This window comes from Lagenorhynchus albirostris, chromosome 16 (assembly GCF_949774975.1).
Source record: "Lagenorhynchus albirostris chromosome 16, mLagAlb1.1, whole genome shotgun sequence".
NCBI classification, from domain to species: domain Eukaryota; kingdom Metazoa; phylum Chordata; class Mammalia; order Artiodactyla; family Delphinidae; genus Lagenorhynchus; species Lagenorhynchus albirostris.
In genome coordinates this window covers 77073585-77091591 of record NC_083110.1, presented here as the reverse complement: position 1 = coordinate 77091591, position 18007 = coordinate 77073585, and the positions used below count along the sequence as shown (strand labels likewise).

Sequence of the window (18007 nt, the reverse complement as noted above, 5' to 3'; positions counted from 1 at the left end):
AGAATGCTTTAAAGGTAAAACTTTGCCAGCAGGTGATGAGCTGCCCCATGGAGTTGGTGTACTTGGGTACAAAATGCTGTCCCTCAGACCTCGGCGTGGACTGGGTCTGACCTCGCCACCGCCTGGGTACGAGGACTTCCAGGAGTTTAATGGCCTTGCTGATGTTCAGTTCACCACTGACTTTCCATGGAGTCCGAAAGACTGTCCAGGGAGGTAGAGGCCAGTCACTGCTTACTGACCATGGACATTGTTCACAGGCACAGAGTGGTCTCTTCTGGAAGCTTCTGGAATCCCCTCAGGTCACTCTGAGGCCTAAGTGAGGTGTTACTGCAGGCCACTACAGTATATCAGACCCTTCCTTGTCACATTGTTGAAATCCCGGAGAGGTTGTTCCTTTGATGCGTAAGGAACCAAGGAGTGGTTGGCTCAGGAGACAGGGTCACACAGCTCGCCAGTAAGTGGCGAGAGTCAGGCTTCTCTCCTCCCTGTGCTCAGGACTCACCCTCCTCCATCATTCAGACCTCCAGTCGTGGACAGAAGAGGTGCCACCCAGAGGTCGCCCACGTTTCTTGCCTGTCCCCAGACCGCCTCCCCAGCCCCTCCAGTCCCCCACACCCACATGCATAGCAGCATCACCACACTTTCTAGGGCCCTTTCCCGTATCTCCCTCCCCCTTGAACTGCACCCCAAGGGCAGGGTGCCCTGCTTCCTCATCCTGTCTACCCGACACCATCCAGCACCATGTGTGCACCTGGTAGCAACTGACAGGGCAGAGAACATTCTGACGTGAGGTTCTGCAGACTGTCGTGCTGGCCCTGGTGGTGCTCTGCTCGGGTGGGGTCTTGGCCCGTCGCTTGGTAGAGGGGCGGCCAGCTGTGCCCGGCCGCTGCGTGTTAACGCAGGCTGCAGTGCAGGCTCGGGGCTCTGACGTGCCTCTGTCAGCCTGGATGTTAGAGGGAGCTCGGAGTCAGGTGGCTGATGAGGCTTTTCTGACAGCCTTACTCAGCAAGCCCGGCAGGACCAAATATAGAGGAGGAAAAGGACCTCCCCTTCTTCAAATGGAGGCTGAATGAATGTTACCTTGAGTCCTAAGCCTCAGGGGATTTCACCTCCACTGGGGCTGCCCACGGAGCCAGCAGGTGCTACTGCCGTGCGAGCCTCGTCTACCTTTGCTCCCCGTTTCCTCTGGGCCCCCACTTAGTTCACAGCTCAGGACCCACAGAATTAAAACCCCGGCAGCTGGTTGCCCAGGGGCATGGATGTGGCATCCTTTAACCGGATCCAAGCCACCTCCGTTGTTAAGCTCCTCTGGCCTGAATCTCCCCCTGGGGGCTTCCGGAAAACCGCGGTGAGACCTGTAGCCTCGTGGCAGTGGTTCCTTCTTGTATTTTTGCTGAAGTTACTTGACAGCCAGGTATGAGTTGAATTAAAATGTGGACTCTCCCTTGGATTGTTTTTAACTTTGAAAACAGTGTGGTTATGCCCACAGAGAAGTGTGAAAATCTGAACTGCCCCCCCCAGCGAACCATCCTCGGGGCAGCAGGCCCTGCGGAGCTGTGAGCTCAGCAGAGTCCCACAGCTGCAGGGTTTCCGTGTGGGTTCTGATGATGGCTTGGCCTTCCTAGAAGGATCAGACACCAGGGTCAGAGAACATTCCAGATTGGAGCTCTTGGCAGGGAGAGTGGCTTTTCATGTGCATTTTGTTTGTGTTAACGTGAGACCTGGTTTCCCCTGCCAGCCGCTGAATCGGTGAGATCCCTGGGTGTTCTGTGAAGCCGCCTCCTGATTGATCCACAGTTTATGTAGCGAGCGGCTCCCCGCCCATGACACCGGGGACAGCTCAATGTATTTCTGGTGGCGAACATTCCGTCACCGCTCCGAGGTACCTTCACGTCCTCGGAGCATTTCCTGTTGCACATGAAACAGTTGTGGTTACCTTTGGGGAGTGTTGGACTGGAGGATAATCGCTAGAGAATATCCTCTGCTCAGTGGTAAAACCAGTGAGGTAGGGAAGCTTGTGAAAGTAATACCCTAAATACGCAAAACTTGGCCAAGAAAGAAGAAAAGAACAAAACCAGCTTTGAGCCAAGTGACTGAACCAGAAAGTTTTCATTCTTTTCTTCTTCCTGTGACCTTGACCGCAAACCCGGGCTGCATCCCAGCTTCCTCACTACATGGGCAAGGAGGGGTTGAGAGTGGCAAAGGGACAGATTGGAGCCGCCAGAAAAGGGAAAAATCAACAGCTTGGATACTAGTAACTTCTCTGATTTTTGGGGAAACCAGCCTCTGCTTTTTTTTTTTTAAAAAAAAACTTTATTATTTTTTGTGTTGGGTCTTCGTTGCTGCACGTGGGCTTTCTCTAGTTGCGGCGAGCGGGGGCTGCTCTTTGCTGAGGTGCGCGGGCTTCTCATTGCGGTGGCTTCTCTTGTTGCGGAGCATGGGCTCTAGGCGCACGGGCTTCAGTAGTTGTGGCTCGCGGGCTCTAGAACGCAGGCTCAGTAGTTGTGGCGCACGGGCTTAGATGCTCTGCGGCATGTGGGAGCCTCCCGACCAGGCCTTGAACCGTGTCCCCTGCATTGGCAGGTGGATTCTTAACCACTGCGCCACCAGGGAAGCCCCCAGCCTCTGCTTTTTTGTTTCACGGTCTCCTTAAGAATAAGATTCTAAAAATGGATTCAGAGCCTCCATTGTGAATATAGACAGAGATGAAACAAAGCCTGCTTATTCAGTGAGTTGTGACACTGGTGGGTTTTTTTGTTAGTTAGTTAGTTTTGGCTGCATTGGACCTTTGTTGCTGCGCGTGGGCTTTCTCTAGTTGCGGTGAGCTGGGGGCTACTCTTCTCGCTGCGGTGTGCGGGCTTTTCATTGCGGTGGCTTCTCTTGTTGCGGAGCACGGGCTCTAGGCGCGCGGGCTTCAGTCGTTGCAGCGTGTTGGGCTCAGTAGTTGTGGCTCGTGGGCTTAGTTGCTCCGCGGCATGTGGGATCTTCCTGGACCAGAGCTCAAACCCGTATCCCCCTGCATTGGCAGGCGGATTCTTAACCACTGCGCCACCAGGGAAGTCCCGACACTGGTGTTTTTTAATGTAACTTAAATTTTTGAATTTAATTTGGGGTGCTTCTCTCTTGAGAGTGAGAGCTTTCAAGCTCTTTGAAGAAGGATCAGTGACTCTTACAGTGTTCTCCTTGAGAACCCTCTTCCCCCAAGCATGACCCCAAAGTTGTTTTTCCTCCAAAGGCCTCACTTTGAGGAGTTTGGAAGAAGTGCTTGCATGTTCCACTGATTGTGGAAACTGGAAAGTAATTTACCTGTTTGTGTCTGGCCCGATTCAAATTAGAAGACCAACCCATTGTGGTCCAACAAGTGTGGGACTAGGCGAGAAAGGCAGTAATAATAACCCACAAAGTAGTGGGTATACCTGGACCCCCAGGAAGTAACTGAACCTGGAACAAGGAAGAGCCTGGTGTTGCTACCATTTGGTTTTCGCAGCATTGGTTTGCATCTGATGGTCTGCTGCACCATATAAGCTATTTATAGTTTTATTGCCCCTGCTGAAAATAAAAAAGTGATCGGCAATGGTTTATGTCCATGCATTCTAAATACCTGGGTTCCTACAGTTAGGTGGAGTTGGGTAATGAAATATTACGCTGGGTTCTCAACGTCAGGGTGCTGAGGGTTCAGGGTGCCAGAGGGCAGCACCCCTGGGAGGGGGTGGGGCATGGTCCTGGTGCGGGCGCACACCCTGGGTTCCCACCCCAAGCCTGTGCTGGGAAAACTGTCCTTCCAGACACCCTCTGGCTTCGAGACTCTGTGTGACACAGCTGCAGGGGGGCTGTGTCTGCTTAGTGCCTTTGTTCACTTTGGAAGTTTGTCCTACGTGAATGAATTTGCAAAACTTTCATTCCCAGTAAAGCTGTCACTGATACAAAACGCAGCAATAACTCAGGTGATGTAGTTAAACCACTATTGAGTTTGTGCCATCCAGGAGTTGATGAATCGTAGAGCTTCATTTGGTAGGAATCAGCAATTTTATGCGGCAATTAATTTTTACTACTGGTGGGGAGCTAAGGGCCTAGATTTTTACCCCAGTTTTGTGTGTGTTGAGAGGAACTTAACAGGGTCGCCTCCGTGAGAAAGGATTCCTTTTGAGGGCTGCCCAGGGAGCTGCCGTGTTGGGTGCGCTCACTGCCTCTTACTAGTTCCTTGTGTGGCCAGAGCCAGGCTGCGCGCAAACGTTCGCTCCTCATTGGGGCGTGATGGGCCGTGTGACGCGTGTGTGACGCCCATGCACGTGGCTTACTGACTGGCAAGTCACATGAATTTCTTAGGCACCATGTTTCTACCCACTTGAGCAATCCTCCACCCTAGTTCCATGTCAGAAATAAAGATGTGCTCGGAGTGACACGTGGTCAGCTTTCCTGATCTCTTCCCAAGGAGGAGAATGATGGGATAGCCTGCTCATTGTTCTGTCTGGGTTCTGCCCATGTTGGGCTACAGAGGCCTGTGTGTGTGGCTAGAGCCTGACTGGGCCCCGGGTCCACCGTTCCCACTAGCTGTGGCTCTTGAGCAAAGCTGTTCTCTGCTCTGGGCCTCAACTTTGTCATTTTAGATAATGCTCATAACGTATTTCCTGAGACTGTTGGGAAGAAGGAGTTAATGCGTGCAGAGCGCCGAGAACAGCACCAGGAACTTGTGGAGACTGGTCCAGCTCTGCTCCTGGTGACGCCTCTAACAGCTGCAGTGGCCACGAGGGGCCCAGGACCCGCTGCGGTGTGCGTGGAGCCCAGGTGTGCCGGCCTCAGCTCCTCCTGCACTGCCAGCTCACCACTGCTACTGGCTGGGGGTGTCGGGCCTCACTGCTCTGCTTTTGTGGACCGTCTTCTCCTCTCCCACACCCCTGTCACCAGGTGGCTGAGTTCCAGGCCACCCCGGCAAGGACTGGGGTGTATCTTCTCCCATAGACATAAAGAGAATTGGTGTTCGGTTTCAAACACTGGCTGTGCCTTGGGTCTGGGAGCCAGCAGGAGAGGGATCCTTCCCCGGGCTGCTGGGGGTGGCACCGGAAGCAGGAACCACCCCCAAGGAACGAGTGGGTGCGCTGCACCCCGCGTCCAGAGTGAGAGCATTTTCCCTGAATGGAGTGTCTGGTCAGACGGTTCCACCAGAGGGGGCCGTTCCACTGGAAGTCCCGGCAGGAAATATTTTTACCCTGCTTGGCTGTCCTAGGAGACAAAAATAAGATGTTTGCTTTAGCAATTTACTTAGTCCTGAAAACATTCCTAGACAATGCCAAGGCCTTAGTTGAAAATAGTATGCTCAGTTTATTGGGATGGTCCCAGGAAGGATGTTTTGAGTGAAAATAAAATGGCACGTACCAGGGCTGTTTGCTTCCACAGGAATCCCATGAGAGTTCAGAATTACGAGGGCCTCGGGGAACGTGGATCCAGTAGGGGGCTGGCCGTGGGGTGCCCTTGGGCACACCTCTGGGGCAGGCCGGAAGGTTCTAGAACAGGGAAGACACATCTACCGGTGTGAGGCAGAATGTCCTCCCCTTTCACCTTTGCGCACCCCTGCCCGCATTGCTCAAGGGGGTCTCCTGACTGGGCGCCACAGTCCTAGGACTAGACTCTGCCCCCTGGGTTGGGGGAGGGGAGCGTGGTTCACATCCAGGGGCAGCCCTTCCTTAACTGTGAGAAACTTCTTTATCCATCTGAAATCTCTTCTGGCTTCCTCACCCTCTTGGTCACCGTTCTGCCCACACAGGATACATTCAGTCCTTCTGCATGACTGCCCTGCACATAATTGCAGGCAGAGATCACAGCTCCAGAACTTTTCCTTTTCCCTAAACATGGCCACTTCTTTCCACAGGGGAGTTTCAAGTTGGTCACTTGCTCAGAACCAGTATTGCAGGTGGGCTGTGACACACACATATGGAATATCACAGCCAGTGGTGCTGAGTAAGAAAATTGCATTTCCATTTAAAGGCCACTTGTGACCTTTTCTTTAAAAAAAAAAAAAAAAGTACTTGAACTCAAATAATTTCCAGTGACTTATTTTATGACCTTTGCCTCCGAGAGGCAGCAGATAGCATGCGTTGCTGGTTCGTTTCGTAAGAGGAGTAGCCAGCAGCCGGAGTAGGCAGCGCGGCTCCAGTGTACTCGGGTTCCTTTGTGGATCCCTTTGGCAGTGTCTCGGTGGAGTGTAAAAATAGCACGCGAGGCCCTAAAATAAATGGCTGCGTGGAACGCTTGTGTGCATCAGCTGCGTGCTGTCACATATGTTCAGATTCTCCACACTGTTCACTCCGCAAGAGTGACTTGGGTAAGTGGTTCGCGGCGGCCGCCGTGCAGCAGCTCTTCAGTTATGAGGAAGAGGCCTCCCCGCCTTTGGCCCCTGGTGAGGAAGGACCCAAGGGTCGGTGGAGCCCGGGCAGTAGAGCGTGTTCAGGCGGGTGACAGCCTTGTGGTTCACCTGTGAGGCCTGGGCAAGCCTGTTTGGATCCGGAACCCCATTTCATCCTACGTGTCTCCCCCAGGAGTGCAGCAAAGTCAGACCCCACACAGGCTCCCAAATGCATCCTTTCCTGGTTCTGCAGCTCTCAGGCTGCCGATGGGCCCAGAGGCTGGCAAATTCTCTGACCCCTGGAAACCTCTCCCCAGCTGGCAGGGCAGGACATCAGAGAGGAGGTCCCCTCCGTCGCAGGGTTCCCTCCAGCATCGGTGCCCTCAGGACGGTTGGCTGGCACTGTCTTAGGGTCCAGGATTCTGTGAATCAGGATGGATCCATGGTGGCAAGTCTTGGGTCCAAACTAAATTTTATGTAAATCACATTATTTTTTCGAAGTTATGTACTCTGTTTCCCCTCATTTTTCACTACGGTTGGCCACATACCTGAGACTGATTTTTTTTTTTTTTTGGCTGCGCTGGGTCTTCGTTGCTGTGCGCGGGCTTCTCATAGTGGTGGCTTCTCTTGTTGCAGAGCACGGGCTTTAGGCGTGTGGCCTTCAGTAGTTGTGGCACATGGGCTCAGTAGTTGTGGCTCGCGGGCTCTAGAGCACAGGCTCAGTAGTTGTGGCGCATGGGCTCAGTTGCTCTGCGGCATGTGGGATCTTCCTGGACCAGGGCTTGAACCCGTGTCCCCTGCACTGGCAGGCAGATTCTTAACCACTGCGCCACCAGGGAAGCCCCGAGACTGAATTTTAAGTTCTCATATGAGATTGCATGCCTCCTAATCTTCATGGAGCAGCAGCGATTTTCCTCTCCATAAACCAACAGAATCCTCCAGAATCCCAAAACAACTAGCATTTTCTGCTTAAGCCTGGACTTAAAAAAAAAATCATCTTTGGGTTAGCAACTATGTAGAAAAGTTACTTAATGCAGCGTACCGGACAGTTTTATATAACTGTAACATGCTGAAACCTTCTGCTTTCCCTAGCAGCAAAGAAACTTTTTTGAAGGTTGTAGAAGATCAGCAGACCTTGGGACACGGAGGGTGGCGGTGGTGGTGACGTCTCTAAGAATCTGGCTGACTCGATTCTGTGATCTCTCTGTATGCATTGTGTGTTTTCGCGTTTTAGCAAGGGTGTAACTATGGTACGTGCTCACACCGTGCTGTGTTCGTACAGTCCTCCTGGTGCTTGGTGGTTAATAAAGAAAAGGCAGAAATTAGTGGGAGAGGAATGGAGTTGGCTGTAGTGGGAAAGGCCTGGCATATGGGAGAGGCCTTCTAGGCACAGCAGTATGTGTATAAATGTGGGTTTTATTTTACGCATGGGGATAGCTGTATCTGTCAATCGCAAAGCTTTCAGTACGTTTCTTTGAAAGTTTTCTTGTGCCTGTACTCTTTAAAGTGGGTGTCTTTGGGAAGAATGGAAACGGTAAATTCCTGGCTCCTTTTCTGCCTGGTTGGAAGAAGAAAGAGGCTCTATCTTTCAGACGTGGATGAAGCCAGGCACCCGCTTTGCCTCTCTGCCCGCTGCCCAGGGGTTAAGTTTGGGTAATAACCCGGGAGTTTCTGCCCAACAGTCAGGGCTTCTGTGGAACCCAGCTCTGTAACTGACTATAAAGGATTAACAGAACGCTAATTCCAGAAAGCCTCCACGTTTTATGTGATTCCGATGAGAAGCCTGAAACAGGCCCTCAATTCATGAAGAGCACCAGGCCTGGTTCCTGCAAGCGGCCTGGCCGGCGACCGGCTCCTCCCGAGACCCTCCTCGGAGCCTGGGGACAGGAAGCGGGCCGGCCGGCGGCCCTGTGTGCCCTGTGTCAGAGCAACAAAGGCCAGGCCAGCCTGTCACCCGAGGGAACAGGACGGGGTCCTGAGGAGGAATTGGGGGTATGTTGGATCTGGACAGATCAGACCAAGAGGCTTTGGAGGCTGGGGTTTTGTCAACAAATGAGCTTGGCCCTATTTTAAGACATGTTATGTACCAAGACTTCCTGTTTTTCCAAAGAAACCTCTTGTTTTTGTTTTTGCGATGATGGATTTATTGAAACATTTGCCATTCAACTGACCCACGTTGTTTTCTAACCGAAAAGTAGAACTGGGGGTTTTGTAAGAACGTCGTTCTCTAAAAATTCCTGCTTCTTCAGGAATATTTTGGCCTCGGTGGCCGATGAGCGAGTGAACAAAGAGCTAATTGCCAGCCAGGGTCCTGGATGGATTTCAGAGCTCGGGGGTTGGCCTCTTGTTTCGAGGGGGGCGGGGCTGGTCAGAGGACAATTGAAAGGGCCTTTTTGTTCCTCTGGGCTAAGTTAAGCCATGTGCCTCTCTTTCTAGGAGTGTTGGTCTGGCCAATCAGAGCCACGTCAATCCCACTCACTTCCTGCCGACCTTTCGACACCGACAGATGTTTTTTCTTACAAGTGTCATTAGGCCTCTCTACTCGCTGACCTCATCAAATTGTATTGAGGCCATTTTCATAAGTTTTGTTTCTAAAAATCCATTTAACCCTTGGTGAGTTCCCCTCTGAGAATAAGAACACTCCGCCTCCTGTTTCAGCCCCTCTCTCTTCTGTCCCCGACCTGCTGCGGGGAGCTGAGCCCACCCTGGATCCCACAGAGCCTGGCGGATCCACAGAGGGCAGCAGTGGCTTCCACCAAAGGGTGTAATGGAGACTCACCAACCAAAAATGCAGTGAAGGACCCAAGACGTCCCTGTGAGGGAGGCTTCCAGAGTCTTCAGGCTTTGCATCAGGGTCTGTGCCGTGATCACAGCTCATCAAACTTCAGGGGCCACAATGTGGCTGGGAGGCAGGTCCCCAGTAGGTACACCTCACCTGTGAGACCTGGACAAGCCATTCCCCGTGGCGGGGTTGGCAGGTATCAAGCTGGGGGACCCAGGCCCATGGAGGTTTCTGTAGCTGACACCCCTCGTCCAAGATAGCAGACCACCATCTGACCAGAGGCTGGATCTGTTCCGGAGGCAGGAAGGCGGTGTCGGTATTTTGGCCTTTACACAAAACTGACATAGAGAGTAGAGCCGGGAGAGAAGGAGTTTTGAGCCATGGTCCCTGACTTCTTGCAGCCCTGGGTTGTGACTTTGTCTGAAAGGGTTTGGGCTTCCTCTGGGCTCACTCTTGTGAAAGTGGCCCGGGGTGAGGGTTGCACCTTTGTCTCCTGTGAGCACCTGGGAGGCTGGGGACTTGCTGGAAGCCTCGCCCAGAGCAGGTGTGGTCACCGAGATGAGTAATAGTGCGGGGCGTGTTCTCCACGGTGTAGATGCCTTAGTTGTTGAATTCAGTGCAGCAGACCGTGTTTTCGGGCTGTTGGTGTGCATGTTGCGTGAGCACTTGGAGCCGTACCTGCCACGCATCAGGCGCTCTGCGAGTGTAGCTGCTGTTAAACTAACACGTGGCAGTGAAAATGATACAGTGGGAGGCCCCCCCGCGTGGTCCCAGCCCCACTTCTCCGAGGAGCCCTGCTGAGGGCTGGGTCCCTTTCCCTCTGGACTTTGGCGAGTTTACCGACCAGCTTTCCTTTCTCTGTTTGGCTCATCTGTGTCTTGGCTTCCTTATGGGGCTGCTTCCTCTTTCAGGTCTGGGGGCTCCCCCGGGAAGGGGCAGGGCGTGTTAGATGTGCTTCAGGACTGGGGGTGTGGCTAAACACGACGCAGGCCTGCTTTCTACCTGGCTGGCGTGCCTGCAGCCGGCTGCTGGGCTTCCGGAATTTTGCACCAATAATGCCTCTATAGAGCAGCTGGGGTGACCTGGGGGTTATAGGGGGTGAGCAGAAATACAAGCTAGGAGTTGAGTCTCGGGCTGTCTATCTGTGAGGGAGGCAGAATGTTCCAGAAATGCCATGGTTCCAAGAAACCGCCACGGGCCACACGAGCCTATGTGGACGTGTGTCTGTGCCCGCGTGCGCGCTTGTGTTACACCCCATGCCTTTTCTGCCCCTTGGATTCCGGGCAGGCTTGCTGGTATCTAAGCTCCCCTCTGCCCTTTCACATGGCGGGAAACTCTGAAACTCTTTGCCGACTGCCTTTCATGTTACCTGCCTCCTTTTTCGTCTGATTTGGATAGCTCAACTTAAATAGTAGTTGCAGTTCAAGGACTTTTAAGAACAAGAAAGCAAGAGGGCCTGTTTATCCAGTGCATTCCCATGCAGAGGGTGGCCTTGAAGGCTGCATTCCTTTTTTTTTCTTTTTTTTCTCTTTATTATTTGACTTGATCCAGATAAATAGTTTTATTTTTAAAAATATGGAACACGGGCTTTCCTGGTGGCGCAGTGGTTGAGAGTCCGCCTGCCGATGCAGGGGACGCGGGTTCGTGCCCCGGTCCGGGAAGATCCCACATGCCGCGGAGCGGCTGGGCCTGTGAGCCATGGCCGCTGAGCCTGCGCGTCCGGAGCCTGTGCTCCGCAGTGGGAGAGGCCACAACAGTGAGAGGCTCGCATACCGCAAAACAAACAAACAAACAAACAAAAAAATATATATATAGAACGCTTCACGAATTTGTGTGTCATCCTCGCACAGGGGCCATGCTAATCTTCTCTGTATCATTCCAATTTTAGTAAATGTGCTGCCGAAGTGAACACGAAGGCTACATTCTTAATGTGGGGCCCCGTCTTGGATAGAGCTTGTTAATGTCCCGTATTTATGGGTGTGCATGAGTTGGAGTGGAGATCCCAAGGTGCCCTAGTTAACTCTGTGCGCACTGAGCACAGCCCTGGAATTTATTGAAGCATCTGGGGTAAGTGAAGATCACAGCAGACTTTCCGTTCTCCAGTGGGCACGGTTGAGCTGCGGAGAATGGAGTTTGCCCCAGAGTTTGCGGAGCTGGGTACATCACAGACACACCTCGTGTCAGCATGGGCAGCTGAGGATTTACAGCATTTAGATGGCTTTTTGTTAGCATTCTCTGTCCTGTAGGTAGTAGAAGCTTGGCACCATTGCAGTACAAATGTATCACCGTTTTTGTCTTTCCCGTTGAACTGACCATATCGGTGACCACGGTAAATTTATTAGACTGGGTTGTCTATTACTGTGTGACAAACTACCTGAAAACTTAGAGTCTTAGGACAGCAAAACCATACCTCAGAGTTTCCTAGGGTCAGGAACCCAACACAGCTCAGCTCGGTGCCCTGGCCGGGGTCTCTCATATTGCCGTCAGGGTGTCAGCCTGAGTTGACACCTCCCCTGAGGGCACAACTGGAGGAGGCCACGTAGCTGGTTGTTGGTGGGATTTGGTTCCTCAGTTCTTTGGGCCCCTCCACGAAGCAGCCCACAAGATGGCAGCTGGATCCCAGGGTGGGGGGAGATGCCCAAGATGGCAGTGTCGCAGCAATGCCCCCCCACCCCACCTGCCTGTTGTTATTATCAGATCTGTTTGTCAGAAACTGAGAGTACACAGGACACAGATACAAGGAGGTGGGGATCGCTGGGGGCCATGTGTGTTGATTCTTTTTCTGGCTTCCATAGCAAGGATGGAATCTGCCCCAAGCAGAGAGGGGGCCAGTCGTAGGCCTCTTAGGAAAGTCGTGGCTCTGAAATCCTCCATGGACCCCTGACAGCTCACACCCCCTCCCCACTGTTCCCTGGGTGCCCCTATGCCACAGTGGGGTGCTGTGCAGAACTGACATGTCACCGGGGTTCTGGGTCTGGGTACCCCCTGTGGGAGCTGGATGGGCCACAGAGGCGTGTCCGTGCTGCCTTCGTGGGAGTCCTGTGCAGTATCATGTCCTGGGCTGGGTCCTCGGTTCCTCGTGCTGCTGAGCCTGTGTAGCATGAAGGGCTCCCTGGCCAGCGCCCCTGCCCCACGGACAGGGCATCCTCTCGACTGCATGCTGGGTTGTGTGTGTTCATATAGTCAGAAAAGACTTCTGTTCAGAACTTCCCAGGACCTTAGGAAGCGTGGAGAGGTACAGGCTGCCCCAACACAGTTTTAACAGAGGCCATTAGAGTCACAATGTCCAGCCTGAGTCCAGGATCCCTGACTCTGAAGGAGAAACACATCTTGTCACTGTGGATGGCATTCAGATCCCTAATGGAGCTTCACGCTAGACTGTTATCCCTCAGACCCTGGTGTTCAAGGCACAGCCTAGTTACCTTCTTGCTGGCATCCCGAGGGGCCGTGCGGATTCCTGGGCAGATTCCCGCCTCCTCGGAAGCATGGTCTGCCGGTGCCTGACCAAGGAGAAGGGACAGGGCAGTGTGGGACCACCCTTCTCCCCACCCCTGGCATCAGGATGGAGACATCTACCCTTTGCTAACACAGAGGACACAGTGGCAGTGTGTCCAGAACAATCTTTGGGTTTGGGGAGCAGAACACAGTTTAAAGCAAAGTACGGTTGGGACAGTTTTCTTTGTGTCTCTCCCTTGAAAACACAGGTCTCTCTGTCTCACGGGAGGCCACTCCTCAAGAGTTAAGGGGGTTGGTGTTGGGCCCGTAGCCCCTTCCTTCCCCGCTACAGCCAGGCCCCAGTGCCTGGCAGAGCAGCCCCTGGGGTACAGCCATGGGCATGTCCGTATTTGTTGCGTTTTGGGGCGCGTGGCTGGGTGTGGTTTGAGTTGGCGCTGCGTAAAAAAGCCAGGACCCGTGACAAGTCACACCCCGCAGAGGCCGCCTCTTCTCCACAACCAGGCTTCCCTCCAAGGCGGTCCTGAGCTTCCCTAGGCATCATTGGTGCAGGATCCCAGAGGGGTTTCTGGGAGTGGCCACCCCAATATCATCAGTAGGCGTGACATGGTTTGCTAGGGCTTCATAACAAAGCACCACCAACTGGGTGGTTTAAACCACAAATATACTGTCACACAGTTCTGGAGGGCAGAAATCTTGAGACCAAGGTGTCAGGCTTGGTTTCTTCTGAGAGCTGGGAGGGAAGGCTCTATTCCAGGTTTCTCTTCTTAGTTTGTAGATGGCCGTCTTCTCCCTGTGCCTTCATGCAGTCTTCTGTCCACATCTCTGTCTAAATTTCCCCTTTTTAGAAGGAGCCCCACTCACATTGGATTAGGGCCTTAGTTTAACTTGATGGCCTCTATAAAGACTGTCTCAATAAGGTCACTGAGGTACTGGGGCTTAGGACTTCAACACGATGGGCAGTGGAGGGGGGCGTAATTCAATCCATAACGAGGCAGTATGGCTGTGGGCAGCTAGTAGAAAATGTGTGTTAGGCCTTTGGGGGTCCGTATACTGACCCTGAGCCCACCGATGAGCAGTTTGGACTCGTAAGGCAGGAAGCACAGTGCTGCAGGGAGGGGGGCAGTCAGGAGCCTGCCTTTCCCCAGAAGGTCATCTTGTGTCATTTCCATGGGTTGTCTGGTCTGGGGACGTGAACATAGTGTCCAGACGTCTGACTCCCTGGAGCCTCCTTCCCCTGTCTGTTCTTGGTCCATATCTCTTCTTGGTCTGGTAGGGCCCCCGTAAGTCAGTTCAGAGCAGATTTTTAAATGCCCATCACCTTGTCAAGAGTTCTTTAATAGGATTTCATGTGAAATGACAGTCAGCTGTAATTGTCTAAACAGGCGACTGTACTCACAAGTGCCCCATCGTCCCTAACCATCCCGGTGTTCACCCTGTTGTTGAAGAATCCGGTTGTTCATGACAGGAGTCACACCTAGAAAATTCTCACGGGGAGCTTTGCTGCCTCCTCTCCCCTGTTCCAGCAACCCCTCTGCACCAAGTGAGATTTTAGCCATAGCACAGGACACTCGGGGCTGCAATCAATGCAAAAATGGCATCATTTACCCACCAGAGCCTTGGAGGCCAGCCAGGAGTCCACAGTAAAACAGGTGAAATAATTCAAGAGGACTGTTTAACCTCAGGAATACCCTGAAATTAACAAAAACAAAAGGAGCTGGTTAGCGGCTCCCTTCTTTATTTCTCGAATTTGATCAGCAAAGATGAAATCGTGTGACGCACGAGTGTCACCCGCTTCTCCTCCCCAACCCCCAGCCCGGCCTCCAGCCACCCGCTCCCCTCGGTGGCCGGCGTGGATGCGAGCAAAGCCTGCCTCCCCCTGGGTTCCATTATATTCCTCATCCTCCACATTAAGACCGTGTTAAGCGAGATGAATGGCCGCAGGTTGTACTTCGGATTGTTAAATAGCTACATAGAAGATTAAGATTTTCCTTTCTGTGACTCAGGTTAAAAAGATAAGGTCTGGGAAGAACCGCTCTTCCATCAAAAGACTTTCTGGAGCTTGGGATGTCTGATTCCCGCCTCACGTTTGCGGGAAATTCTTGTGTGAGAACTGTGGGCTTCTGAATGCCTCCATGGCTACAGCCCAGTGGCTTTCCTTGTACAGAAACATGACGACGGAATTTGGATATTTGTAAAGACCCAGACGCAGAATACCTGTCGTCATGAAACAAAGCCATTACTCAGTCCCCAAGGCCTGAGGTGGTTTTCCTGCGTGTCTGCCTTTGTACCAGCAGCACCTCCTTGAAATAAAGGATGGGCCCCCCCCCCAGCGCTCCTGTCCCTTGCCCTGGGGGGATGCCCTGGGGGGATGCCCTGGGGCCTGGGAGGGGATGAGCTGAGCTGCACGAGAGTCCTGCCTGGGTCCTGGGAAGCTCTCTCTTCCCAGCCGGCCTGCGCACCTCAGGCTAGGCTGCAGGTTCGGAGCAGGGTTGCTCAGAAGCCCTTATTGGGTTTGGTTCTTGACCGGTGACTGTGTGACCTGTCCGGTACTGAACTTGGGAGGCTGGGTCCCTACTCCCTCCGGCACATGGTCAGGTTTGGAGTGAGCTCTTCTGTTTGTGTTTGAGATAATCTCTCCAGACACTTGGTTTCTGAAAACAGACAAAGAGGCCCAGCAGTCCGTCCTTCGCACTGATGATAACTTTATCTCTACTGGACAAGTTTGACCCCCCTCTCCTGTCAGCTCGACCTGGGCCTTACCTGCTGGCCTCTCTTAGCTTCTCCTAGGCCACCAGGTAGCCCACGTGCCTCCCTGGGTTGTCCACGGTGAAGTGGGCTGTACAGAGTACCCTCCCCCCGGGAGGTCAAAGCGAATCCCACTTACTGGGGTTTGGAACAAGATGGGGAGGGGCTTGTGGTGTCAGCTGCAAAGCAAGAAGGGCAGAGAGGCTCATCCGGAAGGCTTCCTGGAGAAGGCAGAATCCCACCCCAGGATCTCTGTGTGGGGTCCTTCCAAAGGTATCTCCTGCCGCGTCAGGTCTAGACTAAGCCGTGTGGTCCAGTGGCATCTGTTGCTGTGGCACCCTTGGCTTTGAAGTGGTAGTGAGAAAGGATGCTGGTCCTGTGGAGGCGTGGGGGTTGGATGGGGTGTGTGTGTCCCCTACTTCAGCGCTGATGGACTGCACCAGCCCCTCCCTTCCTTCTCCACCCTGAACCATTTGGGTGCCCTGCAGGTGTGGAGAAGAGAGCTGATTTACTGCATTAGCGTGTCGGCTTCTTAGAACTTGGTGATCAGAAAAGACTAGACAGGTCAGCTGTCCCTCTGCGGTGGTCAGCCTGGCAGGTAGAAGCCAGCATCCATAAAGGTTGCGACCTTCAGGTTCAGGGGCCCAGAGACAAGCCCCACCTCCCAGCCGGTGACCAGAATCAGTTCCTGAATAAGGTTGGAAAAATCTGGTTTTTTCCACCTTCTTCTCCAAATTAATGTCTACTGAAAAGGTTGTGTATCCTGAGGTCATACACGTTTCACAACAGACGGATCCCGGGTTGAGGAGAACTGAGCAATCGCATTAAGCAGGTGTGTGTGGTGCCCCGGGAGCTGTGGTTTGTAATGGAAACCCTGACGCCCTTTGCCCAGGCCCACCTCAAGCCTTTCCTCTCTTTATAAGTTACGGCTCCGCCAAGTTGTTTTCATCTTTCATCACTGTGGCTCCTTCCTCGTTGGTGTATCTTTACACAGGAAGCATGGATATAATGGAAAATCATCCTTCAGGTGGCCCATGGCCTCTCCTGGATCAGGACCCCAAGCCTATGGCTGAGAGCCTCCCTTCTCCGTGGCCCGCCTCTTCAGCGCCTAAACTTCAGCTCTGAAAGGGCAAACCTCAGTTGCCAGCCTAGGAGATAGGCAGCAGGAGGGCAGCCACTGTGTTCCTCTCCCTTGGCTGGTCGTGTTGCTGAAGGCTAAACACCTGTTGCTTTAAGGGAGATTGGAGGTCTCTTCTGTCCCTTTTGCATCCTGAGATTGAGGGGACATGCAGTGTGTCATCCTGAAGCCATCTCAGACCTTTCCTTTTGGGGGTATCTGGTCTCACTTTCTCCAGGTTCTTGCAGAGTCCAAGTCGGGATTGAGATGAGCAAGGCGAGCCTTGGCAAAGCGGCTCAGGTCTTTGCAGCCTCCGGAAGGCCGTGCAGGGTGTGCAGTGCCCTCTGCTGGCCAAAGGGCCCCGTCGCTGGGCACCAGGCCTCCTCTGGGTGGACCTGCTCCAGGGAAGGGCTTGAACAGAAGGTGGGCCCTCACCTGTGGTTTCCACTGGCTTTGGGAGTGAGTCGAGACTGCAGAGCTCGCGCCGTTGCACGTTTCCAGACTGCACAGTGTCGAGACACATGGGCTGGGATCTCACAAGGACAGCAAAGCAGTTGTGTCCCCTAAGGAAAGTGGACACTCCGAGTAGCCAGTCTAGGATTTAGGGCCACCCAGTAGCAAGAAATCAAGAGGCAGACGTCTTCAAAAATCTCAGGGGCTTCCCTGGTGGCGCAGTGGTTAAGAATCCGCCTGCCAATGCAGGGGACACGGGTTTGAGCCCTGGTCCAGCAAGATCCCACATGCCGCGGAGCAGCTAAGCCCGTGCACCACAACTACTGAGCCTGCACTCTAGAGCCTGTGAACCACAACTACTGAGCCCATGTGCTGCAACTACTGAAGCCCGCGTGCCACAACTACTGAAGCCCACATGTCTAGAGCCCGTGCTCCAAAACAAGAGAAGCCACCGCAGTGAGAAGCCCGCGCACCACAACGAAGAGTAGCTCCCGCTCGCCGCAACTGGAGAAAGCCCACATGCAGCAACGAGGACCCAACGCAGCCAAAAATAAATAAATAAATTTTTTAAAAATCTCACATCAAGGTTTTTAAACATTTAAGATCTCATCGCTGTTTGTTTGATAACCAACTAATTCCTTTAAATACAAGTGCAATTCATATATGTTAGAATAAGCCAAATAATCCAAAGTTGCCTTTAAAATGTTAAATCTTCTTTACTCCCCGCCTGGCACCTCCACCTCCATTCCATAGACTGTTTTAAAGTTTAGCACAAGTTTAACATATAACCTCCAGTTAGCTGTCTCCTGGTGGCTCCTGCCTTCCCCAGGTCCAAGCCCCTAGTGGCCATCAGTTATACAGGCTTTTATTCTGCACTGGAGCACAGCTAATGGATGTGGGTGCACAGGCGTTTCACAGTCTGCAGACATCACCTTCAGGTGACCTTAGGGGCACAGAGTGGCCACCCCAAAATCCTCACCACGGCCAGCGCTCCTCTGCAGGCATTTTATGAGACCTTCCCAAACTTTCCGACGTTCTGGATTCTTCCTCTGTATGGTGTTCACTTTTACTTGCTCAGATATAAACTTGTTATAATAATTTCTTGCATGTGATA

The 18007-nt window shown here is 52.9% G+C and overlaps 1 protein-coding gene and 1 non-coding gene across 5 annotated transcripts in view; one reads left to right on the top strand and one right to left on the bottom strand.

The window, feature by feature from the left end:
- The window catches only part of CTBP2 (C-terminal binding protein 2), a 164084-nt gene that overhangs the window by 87106 nt on the left and 58971 nt on the right, over positions 1-18007 (top strand). The window lies entirely within an intron of this gene.
- LOC132507670 (U6 spliceosomal RNA) lies at positions 10928-11034 on the bottom strand. Its single transcript, XR_009536249.1, has one exon. It is a non-coding gene; the product is annotated as a U6 spliceosomal RNA (small nuclear RNA).